This window comes from Corvus hawaiiensis, chromosome 4 (assembly GCF_020740725.1).
Source record: "Corvus hawaiiensis isolate bCorHaw1 chromosome 4, bCorHaw1.pri.cur, whole genome shotgun sequence".
Classification (NCBI taxonomy): Eukaryota; Metazoa; Chordata; class Aves; order Passeriformes; family Corvidae; genus Corvus; species Corvus hawaiiensis.
Genome location: NC_063216.1, coordinates 25,471,944 through 25,489,042, shown reverse-complemented (window position 1 = coordinate 25,489,042; position 17,099 = coordinate 25,471,944). Strand labels below are relative to the sequence as shown.

The window sequence follows — 17,099 nt, the reverse complement described above, 5'->3', positions numbered from 1 at the left end:
GGACATGCTGTCACCATTCCATGAGGCTCAGGAGATTTGCATCAAGGTTTCAAGGGACACCCCTTCCTCAGATCACTTGCTCCAGCCCAGCACAGCTCATGCTAACACGACTAACAGTTAAAAACAGATAACAAAATGTTGGTTGATGTTGCCAGGGAAATAAGTTACAGGGTTATGGTCTTAATTTTACAGGCTGTATCTGCATATAGATCTATGCATCTTTCCAGAAGTATCTATAAATACATAGATGCATCAGACTCAATTTCATTTAGCCTTTATCTCTCCTTTTGGTAATTTCAGGCCAAAGAAATATATCTTGAAAACTTAATTTCTACTTTGAGAAATCACACTTGATTTAGAAAGGATGTGCTTTGTTCTGGGGTAATCTCTCCTGATTCTGCTGTGCCAAAGCAGCATTCTCAGACTCCAGGTCTTGTTGCAGTGTGGCACCTCTCGGCAGGTGTTGTGGATGTGAAAGACAGAAAGCTCTTGTTTACTCTGGATTCCTTTGCCCTCTCAGACTCTCACAGACTGAGCAAATGGAGGAAAACACAACCTCTGCTGGAACAAAATGTCCTTGTAGAAACAACACATCTTCCTAACTTTAAGCATTTGCTAATTAAGGCTATGCCAAGGAAACAAGGCCTGTTCTTTCTAATCTCTATAGAAACGCTCAGTCATGCTTCCTTCCTAACCCACTGCAGGCATGTCAGCATGCACCAGCAAGCCTTACTGGCTGGTCCAGGATTTTTTAGACAACACTATGTCTGAAATATGCAGGGAGGATTTTTTTTTTAAAAGTGTTTGTTGTTTTATTTATAGGCACAATTATCAAGAAATTCAATTGATCATTCTACCTTTCCTGTTTATCACGTATTACAATGGGTAACCTGGGGTGCTGAAAGCTCTCTGAAATTCCTGGCAATCCACAGATGTGTGCATGCATTCCCATAATATTTGACTAAAGCTAGGACTAAAAGTTTCAACCATGGAAAGGCTCTTTATAGCAGATGTTAGTCTTTTTTTGTTAGAAAACTGGGTTATGTAATTATTTGTCAGATTGAGATATTTTTTGCCTCAGAGATTCCAGTTAGAAGCTAACTTGAAGTCCTAAATGACATTTGAGATGTTGCTTGCAGTTTGATGGCTGGAAATATGATGACAGCACTAAGTAACTGTAAAGGCCACTCCACCATCTTCCAGCTCAATCTAGGAGCTAATGGGACCTCCCCACCTCTTGTCCTTGCAGCTGTTTGACAGTCTGTCATTTGCTTGTGGGAGACTTCTGCAAATCTCTTTGGATGTGTGTGACAGGATAAGGAGCTGTTGGGTGTGCTCACTCCTGTGACTGCCTGTCCTCTGGAGAATGCCTTCCTGCAGTGCATCCATGGGGATGCCTGCTCTCAGGACACACACAGCCTGGCCTTGGGGAGACCTTCAGGTGTCAGGCACACTTACCATTAGGTCCTTTCCTCATAGCCAGAGGAATACCATAATGTTCAGGACAGTCAATAATGCTGGCACTGTGCTTTGGAGCTCCCTGGCTTCCCTGTGCCGTGGACACCAGGATTCTACTCTTTACCTACACCAGCAATGGCTCCTGCACGTAGCTCTGGGAGTCATGGTGTGAGCACCAGGAGTGAGAAGGATCTCTGCTGCCAGACAGGGCATCTCATTTGCCTTAAGCTCTAATGCAGTGGAGTTCTCCATACACCCGTGACTGCTCTGCAGCCAGTGTGTGCTGGATTTTTCTTCCTTCATGCAAGTTCTTGGAAAATAACTTGTGTGCCCTCATTCTGAGTTCATTCATTCATTCATTCATTCATTCCTTACCTCTTTCTTTCCTTTTTGGGAATGGCTTTTTAGTTGGCCTGTCTCACAGTAGCAGTTTACTTAGCATCTGGGAGAAGTTCTAAAGAAAAAAGGAAAAAAAATCCATTCCAGGAAGCAAGACTTGTGTAAGGGATATGAATTCCGTATCTGCTCCCTGACTAGCATTTCAAATCCATCTTAATAACAAAGCAACTGCAGTCTATTTGCATTTTATAAAAACAAAATGTGAAATCCTAGCCTAATGCTTTGAAATCAAATCTAAAAGCTCACAAATTCCATGTGTCATGCTAATCTGAAGGCTCTGCCTACTATAAACATTTCTGAATCCACAAATGCATTTCATGTTGCCTCTGCCACACTTCAGTGGAAGAAGAGAGGGAGAGAGGAAAACCTTTCTCTGCAGCACTGAAAGTAATCAGCCTTACAGTAATCAGTCTTAATTGTAAACAAATCTTAATTGTAAAGATGTTTTTAAAAGGAAAAGGGTAAAATAGAGCTTTATGACATCAACAACAGGATTATCAGGCCATTGGATTTTTAAATTCTATTGTCTAGTTAAATTAGCCAGCTCCCTCCATCTTTCCAATGACGGATTTAGCCAATTAACATGACTTTAACATAAACTTTATGGTGTATAGATTAGTGTTTCCAAACCAATTAAACAATGTTTAGGAGGTAAGTGCAATTAGGCTACATCTCGGTCCTGATGGTATTTGTAATTGGAGCTTCAACCTGAAAGACCAAAGGCCAGATGCTTAGCAAAGCACAGCTGGCAGTAAGATAATTAAGTTACGTCACATGATGCTGGCTGCCACTTGGGTTTAATCCAGAACTTTAGCTGTATGCTAGAAAAATTACTTTAATTACTCACTGTGAAAGAAGAACACGTCCCTCACTGGCTGCTGGTAAATCATAATATGCACCCTTAAGATCTAAATCAACAAAATTCATCCAAAGCAGAGAGAAAGAGCATTGATGCTGAGTCAGACCTGAAGTCCAAGCCATCCCCTGCAATGCCCATGAGAACACTCAGTAGCAGATGCTTGGGGACATCCCTGCCAGCTGGTTTCAGTGGGACTTCAGATTGAGGAAAGGCTTATTTATGACCTAGATGCCAGGGAACTGAAGGGCCAGTGTAGAGTGCATGGGCAGAGCAAATGCAAACAGGGAGACTTCTGCTGCTTTGCCCTCTGCCATTTCCTCCAGGGGTTTAAGATTAATCTTAATTAATAAGGTTATGATCTTAGCTTAAAAGGCCACGAAGCTGTGGGACTGGGTATTTCCACATTCAGCGGCCTGTGGTGGTCATTACCCTAGTCCTTGAATGCCTTAAAACCTGTGAGCAACTCTGACAAGACTAGAAAACTTCATGTACATGGATAAGGTCTCAAACAACATGAAAAGATGGCCACTTATTTCTACGTACAACAGAGAAGTTGTAGTGAACTGTCATTTTTAATGGATACTTAACAAACTAGGTGCTTGGCTGTGAATTTCATTATTGTTTAGGAGACCATCAGCACTTCTTCCTTTCTCCCACAGGAGCTGTTGAGATCTACAACGTAAGCACCAAAGAGATGAGAAGCCAAGGAAAGGGCAGGAAAAGACAGAAATGTATGTATAGCAGAGCTGCAAAACTTTTTTTTACTTTTCACTTGATTGTATTAATATATGTGCTTACAAAGTTTGGGATTAATCTCGTCCAGCTTTGTATATCTAAGAATTATGCAAGTTTCCCTTAGCAGTAGAGAAAAATAAGTACCCCCAGAAGGCATTGTATCCCAGCTATCTCCAGTGGAATGGGGTGACTCACCCTCCACAGACGGGGAGGATTTCTGGGGAGAGATTTTAAAGAGCCTGGGATGACCATATTTCAGTTAGTGTGACAAACCCCACCCAAAGAGACCAAAACTATGAGTCCTAAAGAACAAGTCAGTGATTAAAGTGAGTAGGAAACTGCAAAGGAGAGCAGAGCCTTGCAGTAAGTGACGTGACAGCTCACTTCCATCTATCTCCCCATTCATTTGCTTGTCTGCAGCATTAAACTGCTGTTAAGACACAGCCTGGATCCTTACCCCGTGTTGGCTGAGCAAGCTTTTGAGGTGAATGGGAATTTTTTGGAATAAGGGTAAAGATAATACTAAGAATGCACATCTGGATTCCTTCCTGTGAGAAAAATAGGAATGGACAATCTTACTTATCCTTTGCTACAACAGATGAATGTCATCACCCCCTAAAACCTACCTACAACAGGACGAGTAAAAAGAATTCACAGTCTTTGAGCCAAGCTTGGACTACTCTGTTCCTGGAAGCAAAAGTGGCTCCTTTAAAGATTAAAAGTGCATTTTGCACCCTTCAGCTTAACACAGGAAATGTGTTTTTAGAAAGGTTTTTAGAAAACAGCATCAGCCTTGGGCAATATGTATATTTGGAAGGTGCTCTAGCATATGCCTTTGCTGAGACCTTGCTTTCTTCTTACCATATTTACTCAGAGCTTTCCTCTTCTTTTTATCCCAGCTCATTCTCACTTCTGCTTTTCCCCACTGTATTCTTGCAGTGGGTTGTGTTGGAGGTCAGGTAATAAGATTATGATTCTTCCAGCCATGAAACTACTTGGTGTCTGTTCATTGTATGTTCTTTTTCTTCTTCCCTCCTTCTCATGATCTCATGCTCACATGTGACTTTGGTCTCCAAATCTTTTTTGGCACCATGAGGTTTGCACTTACCCTTAATCATGCTCCTTATCATGTTGATTTATTTTGAACATGTAATGATGATGCAAGCTTCTCTTCAGGTCTTTTGCAGAAAGCTCCCTTTGGATATCCATTCTTGAAAATTACTTTTTTCATGATAGCTCAAATTCATCTGTGGCCTCTAAAGAAGATGAACCTATTCCTATGCAATAAAACTGGTATTACAAAGCCTTAGTGCAACTTCACTGATTTCACAGAATTACAGCAGGGAGGAATTTAGATCCCCTGGGTTTATGCTACTCCAGACCACAGCTTGGTATAACTCATTTATTGTTTTGAAACCCTCTGATGTAATTTGTGAGTCCGTACTTCATGCATTTATCTTGAAAGAGTTTGCCCTACCCCACTCTGAGTGTCTAGAAAAGCTCATTGTTTCAAAGGCAAAAGTCATTAGTGACATTTTCGTAGGAAAACGTCTTTCTAGACTAATTCAGTTTTATCATTATGATTTGAATAAGCTGACAGCAACCAAAGATGGTTTGGGGCAATCCTCTGTTTTAGAAAGCAGTGTGTAGGTAGATGGCAGATAGGTTGGTTTATTCTTTCTGAAGGTATTTATTGTCTCCCTTACTTGCACAATTGATTTGTAATGTGACTGTCTGCAATAACAAGGGCCTGGTGGTGAGCTTAGAAGCAACTCATTACCTGTGTTCTCAGGTATTTCTTTTGTGGAATATTCCCTTGTGTGACCACAGAACTATTATACTACAATGAATTCCTAATTAGAAGTAAACATGCATCTAAGAGAAATTTCTTTGAACCTGTTATCTGAGTTATTTTGCCTTCAAACCTTAAGACTTACATACATGTTTCTGCTGTTCCCATTTTAAGGCAGTGCTTAAAATGAAGCATGTGAGATGTAGAACAGCAGCTTTCAGGTTGTTATCTATTGACAAGGATTTAGATGGATGCTTCATCTGGGAGACCCAGATATGCTTAGCAGATATGCATGGACGGACTCTGATAAGCAGCCAGTGACTAACCCAGGATTTCTCTGTGGTATGATGGCATCCCCACTGTTCAGGGTGGAAGGATCCTACCTGCCCTGGTCTGCTCAGCCTGCTCTACTGCAAAGATCTGATGCAATCAGACTAATGCAAGACAGCCTTTGCAGCAGATCTAAGGCAGAAGGCTGCTGGCTCACTTTTTGGACAAAAAGCACACAAAGCACAGAAATTAGCAGAGTGATGCTTGTAGAAATGGCTAAGGGTGTCATTGCACCAGATGTATTAAAGGAAAGGGGATTTTTGTTGTACTTTCTGAATTGGTACAGACTTGACCCCAGGGTCCAGTCAGTGTTACCTCCCATGGCTGAGAAAGGGGCTGCTGAATGCAAAACCTCTACTCTGGTGGTCCCCACGCCCAGAGCATCACCCACAGCTAAAGACCCAAATCCCAGGGACCTTCCTGAAGCAAAACTCTGACATGCTGTAGTGGCCATGAAAGCTGGCAATGACTTCTTATTGTTGAATGCTTTGGGACACCTCAAATATGAATGAAGCTATATAAAATTCAATTCTATTGTAAAGAAAACAGCTGTCATGAATTAAGGTTACATTCAGCTTTTGAGACGTGGACAACTGTCCAGTAGGGAATGAACAGAAAACTCAACCCATTTAACTTTAAGACGGAGATTTGTCTTCTCTTTCCCAGAAAACAAAACCCCAGAGATTTTAAATCTATAAACCATGTGTAGCATATCACCCAAACAATTTCTTTTGAGGTTTGAAAAACCCCTTGCTGCTAATTGTTGGTTATAGATGGTTTGAAAGAAAAATGTAGTTTTAATGCTGGGTTTAATTAAAATGCCTTTAATAACAGTCATGGGTTTTGCAGCACAAGTGCTATAAGGCCAAATCCTGCTTTTGCAGTGAGTTGAGTTCAGAAGAACTAGATGAGCAAGCAACCCAAGCCAGATTTAGGCCAAACTTTGCAAAACTCTTTTGCTTTTAATGTGACAAAAGTCTGCGTTCCCAATAAGAACATTTTTCTGGAAAGGAGCAGAATTACGGTTTGAACTTTATCATTTCCTCTTCTACAAAACAATAGGGGAGAAAAGGAACCTTTCCAATTTTTCACCCCTTTAATTAATAAGACATTCTTTAGTGTGTGACAGGAAAAATATGTGATGAATGTACTTGATATGTTATGATTAATAGCGGTCTAGGGAGGTTTTAGAGACATGAGACGCCCCATAAACACAGAATTAATACCAAAGTGAACATTTTTATAATGTCCATTTTGGCACTCTCCCTGACCTAAGATGTTGGTAGCTTTATATATCATTTAATTAATGCTTTAAAAAAATAAAATGCAAACAGCTCTTTTCAAACCATAACGATTCATTGTATGACTTATGTGGGTTTGAACTGGCACAGTTAGTCAAAACATTCCTAGTGCCACTTTATTTCCATAAACCATTTGTATTGTAAACTTTACTAGAAATTTCTGTGCCAGGTTTGAAGGGTTCAGGCAGAGGGCACTTTGAATATAGGAGCTGAATGTAGCCTGCTTAACAAAATTATTTAACAGTGTAATTAGTAATAATTAGAGAAAGAGAGGTAAGCTACACTAGAGGTATCTCTTACTTCTAACTAGAGTCTGCAGTGTCTCTCGTCAGGTCTGAAAACACTGGCCCTGACTAACCTCTCACACTGGTGAAAATTACAAATAACTAGTGGTGTAAAGAGTAGAAAATAGTAGGGAAAAAAAGGTATCTTTTGGTCCACTGTCCATCTCTTGCATTGAAGGTGGTGTAGGTGGTATCTTCCACTTGGTTGTGTCTGGAAAGGTCCTTGAGTCAGGGCTGTTTTGGGTACTCTGCTGAGCTGATGGTAGATGCAGTCAGCCATTGAAGAAAAGCCAGCTGGTACGTGGATATAAACCCAGAAGGATGGGATTATACATGGTCAGTGAATGCCAGTCTGGAGCAGAACACAGCAGCAGTGGATCAGTGCAGGATGAGAGCAAGCCCAGGGGGAGTCACTTGTTTGAAACCCTGAGGTGGCCATGGAGCTGAGCTGAGGAGTGCTGATAACAAGAGAAAAATGCTCTATGTGCTACAGGCCCATTGTTTCTGAGCACCCAGGCCTAAAGACCATGGTTGTAAAAATGGAAAGATACTCAGCAACCTTCCCCAGCCTCTGAAGGAGAAAATGGAAAGGAGGAAAATTAGGAAGTTCATACTGAAAGCAATCACATGAATGATGGCACTGTTAGAGAAAGGACAGCTTCTCGCTCACCTACTAGACCAGTGAAAATTAAGGGATAACTCAAATGTCCAAGTTGTTCCTGAAAAAAAGGAAAACAGAATATGTAGCTGAGGATCGTAAATCACCTTTCACCAAAAATCTAAGATGGTTTGTCAAGGATGAGAGAACAGGGATATTGAAGTGCTTGTGATAAAAAAATATATTTTTGGACAAACCTGAGATGGAGTAACATTATATGCTATACTGTAAGAGACCAGAAAGGAGTAAGCATTCACAAAGCATGGATAAAATTATTTGGAGTACATGTACAGTCTGTTACGCTATGCCAAAATATAGGATGAAAAATAAATATTAATATTAAGGGTAAGGTCCATGTTTTCCTGACTATGATAGTAGACAATTTTCTTTATCAATTAAGATAAACTTCATTGAACAAGAGGGCACCCTTAATTACACTTTGTTTTTATAAGTGATAAGAAATAAAAACTTGTTTCAGGTGGATCGTGGGTTGATTCAGTTTAAATACAATTTAACTGTAAACAAAGGAAGTTTTGTAATTAAGGTTTTAGATTTCAAATGGATAAAGGCTCAGAAATGAAGGTACCTCATTAGTGAGCTATCCAAAAGAAATCAAGGACCTGAATGCAGAGGAAACATAGAATTACTCAAAGTCAAAGGGATGAAGCCAATCTGGACTCTGTATCATAAGCAAAGGAAAAATCTTTGTAAATTTGTGAGGAAGCACTCTGGACAGAAAGTGGTAAATATCCACCTTGAAGAATATATTGAGGTTTTTAAAAAAGTCTTCTCAGGATGGGAAATTGAATGATCAGCAAAATGAGCTACATTAGATGTCAGGAAACACACAGGTGAAGTGAGAATCAGTGAAATTCAATCTGAATTACACCTTGGGGAAAAAAACTTGAGACAACAAGCAAAAAGCTGTTTAACTACATGTATAATATTGAAGAAAAAGTAAAGCCCTACTGGAGTGAAGATGGTAGAGAAATCAATGGTAATTCAGGTAAAGTTTCCAAACTCTGGCCTTGTTTAATTTAAGAAAAACAGTGAAATGGAGTAGGGTGGATAATGGAAGTGAGAGCCTCAAGCTGAAAATACACACAGCTGATGTTGAAGCAGAAATCTCCAAACCAGACAATCTCTCTCCTGTAACTGTGAAAGACCTGGCACAAGAAACTGAGGGTTGAGTATTAATGTTTGTATTGGTTACACTGGATTGGCGTCGTGCATTGCAGTTGAGCATAGCTAATGCAATCTTTGTGAAAAGATGGAAGTAGCCCATTGACAACTAACTCGACTTCAGTAGAGTACAAAACATAGGTACGAATTTGAAAGGAAGTATAAGTCGAGAGAAATATAAATCAATAGAAAATGGAGCATGGCTTTAACAAAACTGAATCATGAAAGAACAAACAAGTATATTTCTTAGATGATAAAAATGCTTTTGTAGACAAAGGAAATGCAGCATTTAATCTGAATTTCAGGTAAACATTTGATATGAAGCCGTAGGGAAAAAGGTTACATTATGTGCAGAAGCTGAGAATAAGTATAATAACTATAAGTCAACAGGGAACTGCCTAAAGGGCACCTCTCAACAGCTTCTGTTGAAAAGGAAATTATCAGGTGGGAGGAAATCTATTGTTTGATGGATTGACCTTAAGACCTATTCACTTAATAGTTTCATTAGTGACCTTGGCATGGAAAAAAGTAGCAAATGAGAGATATTTACTGATGACATAAAACTGGAAAGCATTAAAAGAATTGGAAAGAAAGAAATAGATAACCTTGGGGACTGGTGCACTAGAAGTGAGATCATGTGTAACAGAACTGAGAGCAACACCCTTGCACAGAGGGAGCAAAGACACAGGTCTGCCTCCATCTGTCTGGCTAGTTTGAACCTTCAGAAACAGGGAATACTCTTTTCTTTCCTGCTCATCTATTATCAAGAAAGAAGCACTGAAACTGATAATAATTAAATGAATGGTTTCTCAAAAGGGTGGAGAGACTACTTCCTGAGCAAATGTAACGAGGCTCACTTAGGTCATCAAGGTGAAGCTGGAGAAGAGGTGGGATTGTTTCCCCTAAGTACACTGTGGGTGTGGAGAGGAAACCAGAGCATCAGAGCTGTTAGAGCTGACGGACAGTTCTGGCACAAGAGCTGTGTACACTGCTTCCTACACAGAAATGTGAATTTTTGGAGCAGTTTCCCACTAGCTGTATTTGAAGGAAAAAACCTCACTAGCTTGTTATGAATCAGTTTATGCAATTAACTCTACTTCCACCAGCTGCCTGATGTATCTGGCCTGAAGGCTCACAGCCTGCAGGATCTCTTCCACTCCTACTCTCTAGAGCTGCAGCCACACGCATCTTCACAGCTGAGGTTCACTTGCAGTTTTTTTCTGACAAATTCAATGTAACTGATGCATTTTATGACCCATCATCATAAGTATTTGAAATACCTTGAAAATGCTGGCTTTGAAAGGAAGGTGGGAGACCTGCAGAGTGCTGTTTCCACACTTTTGACAGTATTAGCCTCACCATAGGGATTTTAAGAGTTAACCAATCTCAGAAACACTGAATTTGAAAAAAGGAGCAGGGAGGGTGTGGGGTTGGAGAGAGGAATTGTCAAAAGAAGGCAAGTTAGAGTAAGACCTTACTGAGCCCTGTCCTCTCAAATTTCCTGTGCTTGACACATCATCAGGATGATGTCAAAGTGACTTAACCAAGTATGACACTTCATTCCAATAATGTGGCCAAGCAGAGGAAATTTGAAAGGATGTGGCTTATGGTACTGAAAACAATCATTTAGAGAAATGCATGACTGCTGTTTTTCAATTTAAATGAATTTTAAGCTCTTTCTCTCCTCTCCTAAACACATATTGCACCACTTGGAGTATTTGCATTGCTGCTGAGCTTGCCAAAGGTTGTTAAAATGGCTTTACTGTGATTAAAAAGGGAGCCCCTAGTTCTGATGTGGGGACTTCATCATACTTGGTGTTGGGTGCTATAGTATCTGTGGCATGAGTAACCGCTAAAAATACAAATTTGAATTCCTTTTGTTATTGTTATTAATTTTGATACTATTAACTTGTAACAGTAACACCAAGCAAGCAAGCCCTGTGAGCCCAGAAGCCCCCCTTCTGAGCCTGCTCACTTTGCAGCCCTTCTCCATAACTCTGGCCAAGCAGTTGGTGCTGGGGGTGATGGGCAATCTCCAAATACTGTGTCAAGAGCCTGGGACAGAGGGGACTGGCTCCAGGACGCCCTAATTTTCTTCTGTGTGTAGGCAAGCAGCAATTGGTGTGGCCACAGGCAGTGTCTGCAAGGGCAGCTGACCTTTTCTCAGCCTGCAGCAATCCCCACTGAGCGCAGTGGCTTTTTGGGGGGTACCAGAGGTTTCTTGTGGTGGACAGATGGTGCTGTCTCTCTCTCTCCCAGATCCTCCTTGAGAATGTTGCATTAAAGCTTCTTCTCAACTTTGAGGGGCAGCATGCCTCATGACAATATGACGCAACATTTTCCAGAGCACCGAATTTCCTCAGAAGCATCATTTAAAAAAGAAAGCTCATTTTCGAAAATGTTTTAGCCATGAATAGGCTTCAAAAACATGAGTCACAGTTACAGCAGTGTCTCAGTTCCCAAGGCATGTCTGAAAACTCTAGCTGTTCTTTCATGGGTAATAGGGGAGAGAGAAGTATATCTATGATTTAGGGATACTTAGCTCAAATCTGGGTGCAGTAAAGTAATTTCTAGGAACAGAGGGACTGTTACATCCAAAAAACCATCTCAAACAACACCTTATATATCATCAGAAAGAACTGATTAGGTTTCATTTGCTCCTGAGAAAAAGGCCAGATAGATTTTAATATGTTAAGGGATAAATTAAAATAAAACAAAGATGAACATTTATTTTTGAAGGTGGAGAAAAAGGAAGAAAGAAATGCCCAAAAAATTAAATACTTACGTGTCTCAGTCACTAAAATACACAGTAACTATAGCTGTTAAAGAGGTCTGAGGACAAACATAGCTTCAGTACCTACACTCTTCTTAGTTAGAAACAGATAGTTTTTATTTAGAGAATATGAATCCTTTCTTTGCTTTGGCCAGTCTTTGTTAGATGCTGGTTTGCAGTTTCAGCTTCCACTGCTGATTTAAGCAAACAAAGCTTTATCTTAAATATGGTACATGATATTTTCTGGCAAGTCTTAAATCCTTGAATTCATCTTATCTCTATGGTGACAAGCCTACATTTGGAATAAACTATCATGGCTTTTCAGAGTGGAGGCGGTTTCAGATAAAAGCTGATGCCTCTGATTTATGGCAGTTCTCAGCTTCTATGGCTTGAAAAAGAGGAATGCCTGATTATTGGTTACCAACAGCTTTTCCAGGAATAACTAGTTTTGAGTAAAAAAATCCAACTGTAACTATGTGATCTGACTCAAAACATTGCTGATTTACATGGAAAGATAGGTCACTGCTAAAGCCATATAGACACACATGTGCCATCTGTGTTTGAAGTAAAGTCCTTGTTGAGAGGAAGAAAGGGAAGGAAACAACACTGACCAGTCTAGAACTATGAAGAAAAATATTTTTCCCGTGTAATAACTTTTACAAATATCATTTGTAAATGTCTGCCTCGTGTATGCTCACTCCCACATGACAGTGGCCATGAGCTGTTGGCCCATTTATCTTTCTATTGAAAAGGGGGTGGTGTTCAATTCCCATTAACTCTGTTAAAAGAACACAGAAAACCCAACTGCTTAACAGAATGACATTTCCTTCTGAGAGCACAGCCCTGTTCTGGTGGCAAGACCATTCCATCTCTCAGCAGCTAGGTATCAACTGGCTTGCAATGCTTCCCTACCATCCGCAAAGCATCACAGTGAAATGTTGAAAGATGGATTTTTGTGTTCAGATAACACTGAAACTGGCTGCAGGAACTCTTTGAGCAGGTCTGAGGTAAGGTCTGGTGCTTTGTAGGCACCAGGATGATGGTGAAAGCAAGAAGGGTCCTGCTAACATGTTCAGTAGACAACATGAACTTTCTAGTGGAACATAAAGTTCTCTTTTTTTAGTGAGTGTAATGATATTATTTTGCAGTAATATTTTGCCAGGTAATTCTTTCCAAACCCCGTCAACGATTCTTTCATAAAGATGCTATAGGAGACTGTGATGATTGCACAATGTCTTTTAAAAAGAATCTGTGAGGGCAGATACTAAGTTTTTCAAGCTTTTTCACTTCTGAACTCAGCTGTGCTGCTAGTTCAGTCATAAAAACCCAGTGGAAACTATGTACAACACGTTTGGTTTCAATTGTCTGTTGATTTCACCCAATTTATATATACCAGGTCTTTGCCAGAGAGAGAGATTTTTCTTTTTTTATTGCCAGTTGATGCCTTACACTAACTCCTCGCAGTTTGTGTCAAATTTTAACTTCTGTTGGTTTTAACCTTGTTAAAAAGAGGAAGAAAAATGTTCCAAAATCAGGTCCCGTAGATCTCCTTGATCTTATCTGACATTTTCATAGGAGTACCTCTCTAGGTCTCATGATCTCATTATTCGTGAACAAAGATTTATAGCATCAACTTTTTTTGCAAATATGTCAAAGTGGAAACTAGCATTTCAGGCCCCTTAAAACATTACAAGAAATATGATGTTGGGAAAGACCTGTAGGAGGAGAGGTAATAACAGCAGTCATATAATCCCCTAGTGAAAAACTGTTTCCTTCAAAAAGCAATATCTTTTGTCTTTGCATGGAGCTTGATGTTGAATGAGATATTTTAAAGGAATTCCAAAGTGCTACCTCAAAGGGAATTGACCAGACAGAAACATGTGATTTTGAAATGCTGCTGAGCTGGAAGGAAAGACAACACCAGCACATCTGTGGATGCTATAGAGACCGGGGCCTTTGGGTGTCTGCCTGCACAGTATCTGCTGTGTACTCTTGTTTCATTACTTATTTCAGTCTGATCAGCCAAGGTCCGTGGAAGGATGCATGTAGCTACTGGGTGACACAAGACTAAACTTCCAACATAAAACTGCTGTCCTCAGTCTTACTTTTTTTTGAAAGAAACCCAGAAAACAATACTTTTCCAGTGAAATAGATTTAGAAAGAAATATGCAAAGAATTATTTTCATAGTTTGTAGAAAGTTATGCACGTGCAATCACAGTGCATAGTGGCTGCACTCACCTCAGATAACCCTCAGACCAAAAGGTGACATCCTGCTAAAATGAAGTTTCTTTTGCTGGATGCCTCCTCTGAATTTCTCTGTTTTTACTCTTCGCCCTGTGTTTATTTCCTCCTTATCTCTAATCTGATCTCATTTCTAACCTGCTGTTATTCAAATTACTATTTTGGATGCTTTTTGGCCTTGTTCCTCATGCACAGCCATTGGTGTTTTAAACAGAGGGATTCTCATGCTTACACTGAAATCTACTTCTTGGGCTGCCACTACATTTTTAAGCCATGACAATCTTCTACAAACACTGTAAGAACTATTCTTCATACAAATGCTTTATCAAACCAGAGTTTCTAAGATTGTTTTAGCTTTCCACAGCTGCCATAGGATACGTAAATCATTCAGAAAACAGGTTTGTAGCAGGATTCACAGCGCCTTCTTTTTTCTCTTTATCAGTCTTTGGGCCTCTGGGCTCACTGTTATATACGAACCTATTTCAATCATCACATTTATATTTACAAAAGAGAGCAAAAGAAGCTGCCATTAATAAATACAGTTTTCAGGCAGGGAAAGAAGGCATCAAAGATATCCAATGGTTATACCCCTCATTAAAGGCCCAGTGAGGTCAGTAAAAACCTTTCCTTTTGATCCACTGGGCATTGAACAAAAACAGCACCCATGGTGTAATACTCAAATGGGATTTAAAAACCTACCTCTAAAACATGTTAATTCCCCATCTCTTTGTGGATCATGAGCTTACCAGAATTCTTCTGCTGCTTCTTTAGCCCCACTAAGCCTATCCCATTCCCTTTCAGACACTCAACTGAGCTGTGTGCCAAAGCTTTCTAAATTGTCTCCCGTTTTTCCTGTGCAGAGCAATTTCCACAAGATACGGTCTTGCTTAGTGCCTTTGCTTAGTGACTGGGGATGGAACAAGTGAGGAATTCTGTGATCTTTTTTCTATTAAGCCCTAATCCACAAAGATATATCTATAATCTTTATATTATCAGCCCTCCCCTTTTGATAGTAACTTAATGATGACAAGTATTCTTTCTCTGCAGGTCAAATGGCCTAGGTAATGCTTTAAATGATGTATCTACTCAAAAAGAAAGCACTGGCAAAGATCATTGTTACAGGTGAATCATAGGAATAGCAAATTTGATCCAGTCACTGCTGTATGTAATTACTACAGCAAGGATTTCAGGCGCCATGCAGGAGTGCTGTGTGGTGGTTGGATGTTGCAGTGGGGATCCTGCAACACGCATATATCAAACCAGGAGTCCCGTGGAAAGGAAATATATATGGACAGACAGATTCTTGATAGCTGTTTCAGAGAGATGTTTATTTCTCCAGCCGCATGGCCGGAGCTCTGCCCAGGAACTGTTCCAGTCACGGGACCAAGGGTCCTTCTGCCCGCGCAGGGAACACAAACCAACCAATGGGAACGAGGCTGAGCAGGGACAGGGTAGCCCCGTGTCTGTGCCCTCAGGGCCCCTCTCCCAGGGCTACACGGCGGGGGAGGGACCCCAACACCTCACCCGTTTTATTTTAATAAAAGGAGAATGAAAACAACTGGATAAACATAACAAGAACAGATTCAAAACAAAACAAGCCACCCTCCTGAGTCTTTAAATGTCCAAACAGATTCTGTGGAACATCTTAGGGCTGACAGAAGGGAGACAGAACTCTGAGCATGCTTTGTGGGGAAACTGAGGCAGGAGAGGGTTTAACTTCTTCCCTCCCCCTTTTCATCCCCCACTCGGCATTGGAAAGGGATTTTTGGGGAAACAATTGGCAAAAGCATGGTTTTGTGAGGGAAACCATGGATGAAAAAACGGACTGGGAATACACTGGGGGTAATAGGACATAGGGTAAAAGGGAAAGGTGGGATTAGGAAAGGGAAACTGTAGGGGGGGCTTACAATGGAGATACTGTCTAACATGACTACGATTTTTTGCATATATACTGCCTTTTACAGGAACACCATCAGGCCCAGTGACCTGCGATGCTTGTAACCCTTTTCTCCCTAGTACAATATTAAATTCCACCACTTCTCCATCTCCCAAGCTTGGGATCCATTTTTCAGGGTTATTCTTTTTAATAGCAGTTCTATGCACAAATATGTCTTGCTGGTTGTCATACCTTGTTATAAAACCATAATTTTGCTTAACATTATACCATTTTACTATCCCTAAGGTCTTAGTTGCTATGATCTTTTCCTTTTTCCGAGTGGCTGCTGTTTTCTGTCTCGCTGCGTCTTTGCTCTCTCCTTCGGTCGCTCCCGTGTTGGAATTGTCGGAGCTGCTGGTGCCTGCGCGCTCTTCCCGGGGTCGCGTTCGGGGCTGCGCGGGCCGGGCCGGGCCACGCCGCTCAGTTCTCTGTGCGTCGCCTCCTCTGGTCGCAGCTTCGCTGCCGCTGCCGGGCGCTGCACCCACGTCTCGGCCGGGTCCCCGGGCGATGACTCCCCCGCGCCCTGCTCCAGCGCGCGTCTCGGCTGGGCGCGGCTCCGTTCCACCGCCATCGCCGCCAGCCGCTGCCCGCGTGCCGCCCCTCTCAGTCGGGCATTCACGGGGCTCGCTCCACCACGCGCTGCACGGGACCGTGCAGGTCCCGCCGGGTCCCGCCGCTCCCCGCTCCGCCACCGACACTGCGGCTCGCGTGGCTCCGCCCGCGCGCGGGAACTGCCTCGCTGCTGCTCTCAGAGCGCTCGGTGCACGTGGCCTGGGCCGCACGGTCCCTGCGCCAGGCTTCCCTTCGCCAGGACACAGCTGACATTGCTCAACAGTCTCGGTAACTAAATAATATTCACGAAAATATTCTTCCATCGGCATATATTTTGACTCTAGTATTAACTGTGTCCAAACGGTTTTCCAAAAGCCCTTGGTAAGAATTAAATCCCAAGAAACATAGAAAAAGTTCTTAAACAACCATGCCAGGAAGTGTTTCAGTTCCTTTTGAGCTTGAATCAAGCTAAAATTCACAAATCGTTGTTCAAGAATCATTTTAAGTTTAAGATAAATGTCCATATGCGGCTCTGAGAGCCAAGAGTCTTCCCACGGTTCCTCCATAGTTTAGATATGGAATAGCAAAGCAAAACCAA

General features: G+C 41.3%; 1 long non-coding RNA gene across 2 annotated transcripts in view; it reads right to left on the bottom strand.

Annotated features, from left to right (window-relative positions):
- The window catches only part of LOC125325594, a 50,794-nt gene that overhangs the window by 9,054 nt on the left and 24,641 nt on the right, over positions 1–17,099 (bottom strand). For both annotated transcript variants that reach the window (XR_007203420.1, XR_007203419.1), the window contains exon 2: positions 1,834–1,912. This is a non-coding gene — a long non-coding RNA (uncharacterized LOC125325594). The remainder of the gene's footprint in view (positions 1–1,833; positions 1,913–17,099) is intronic.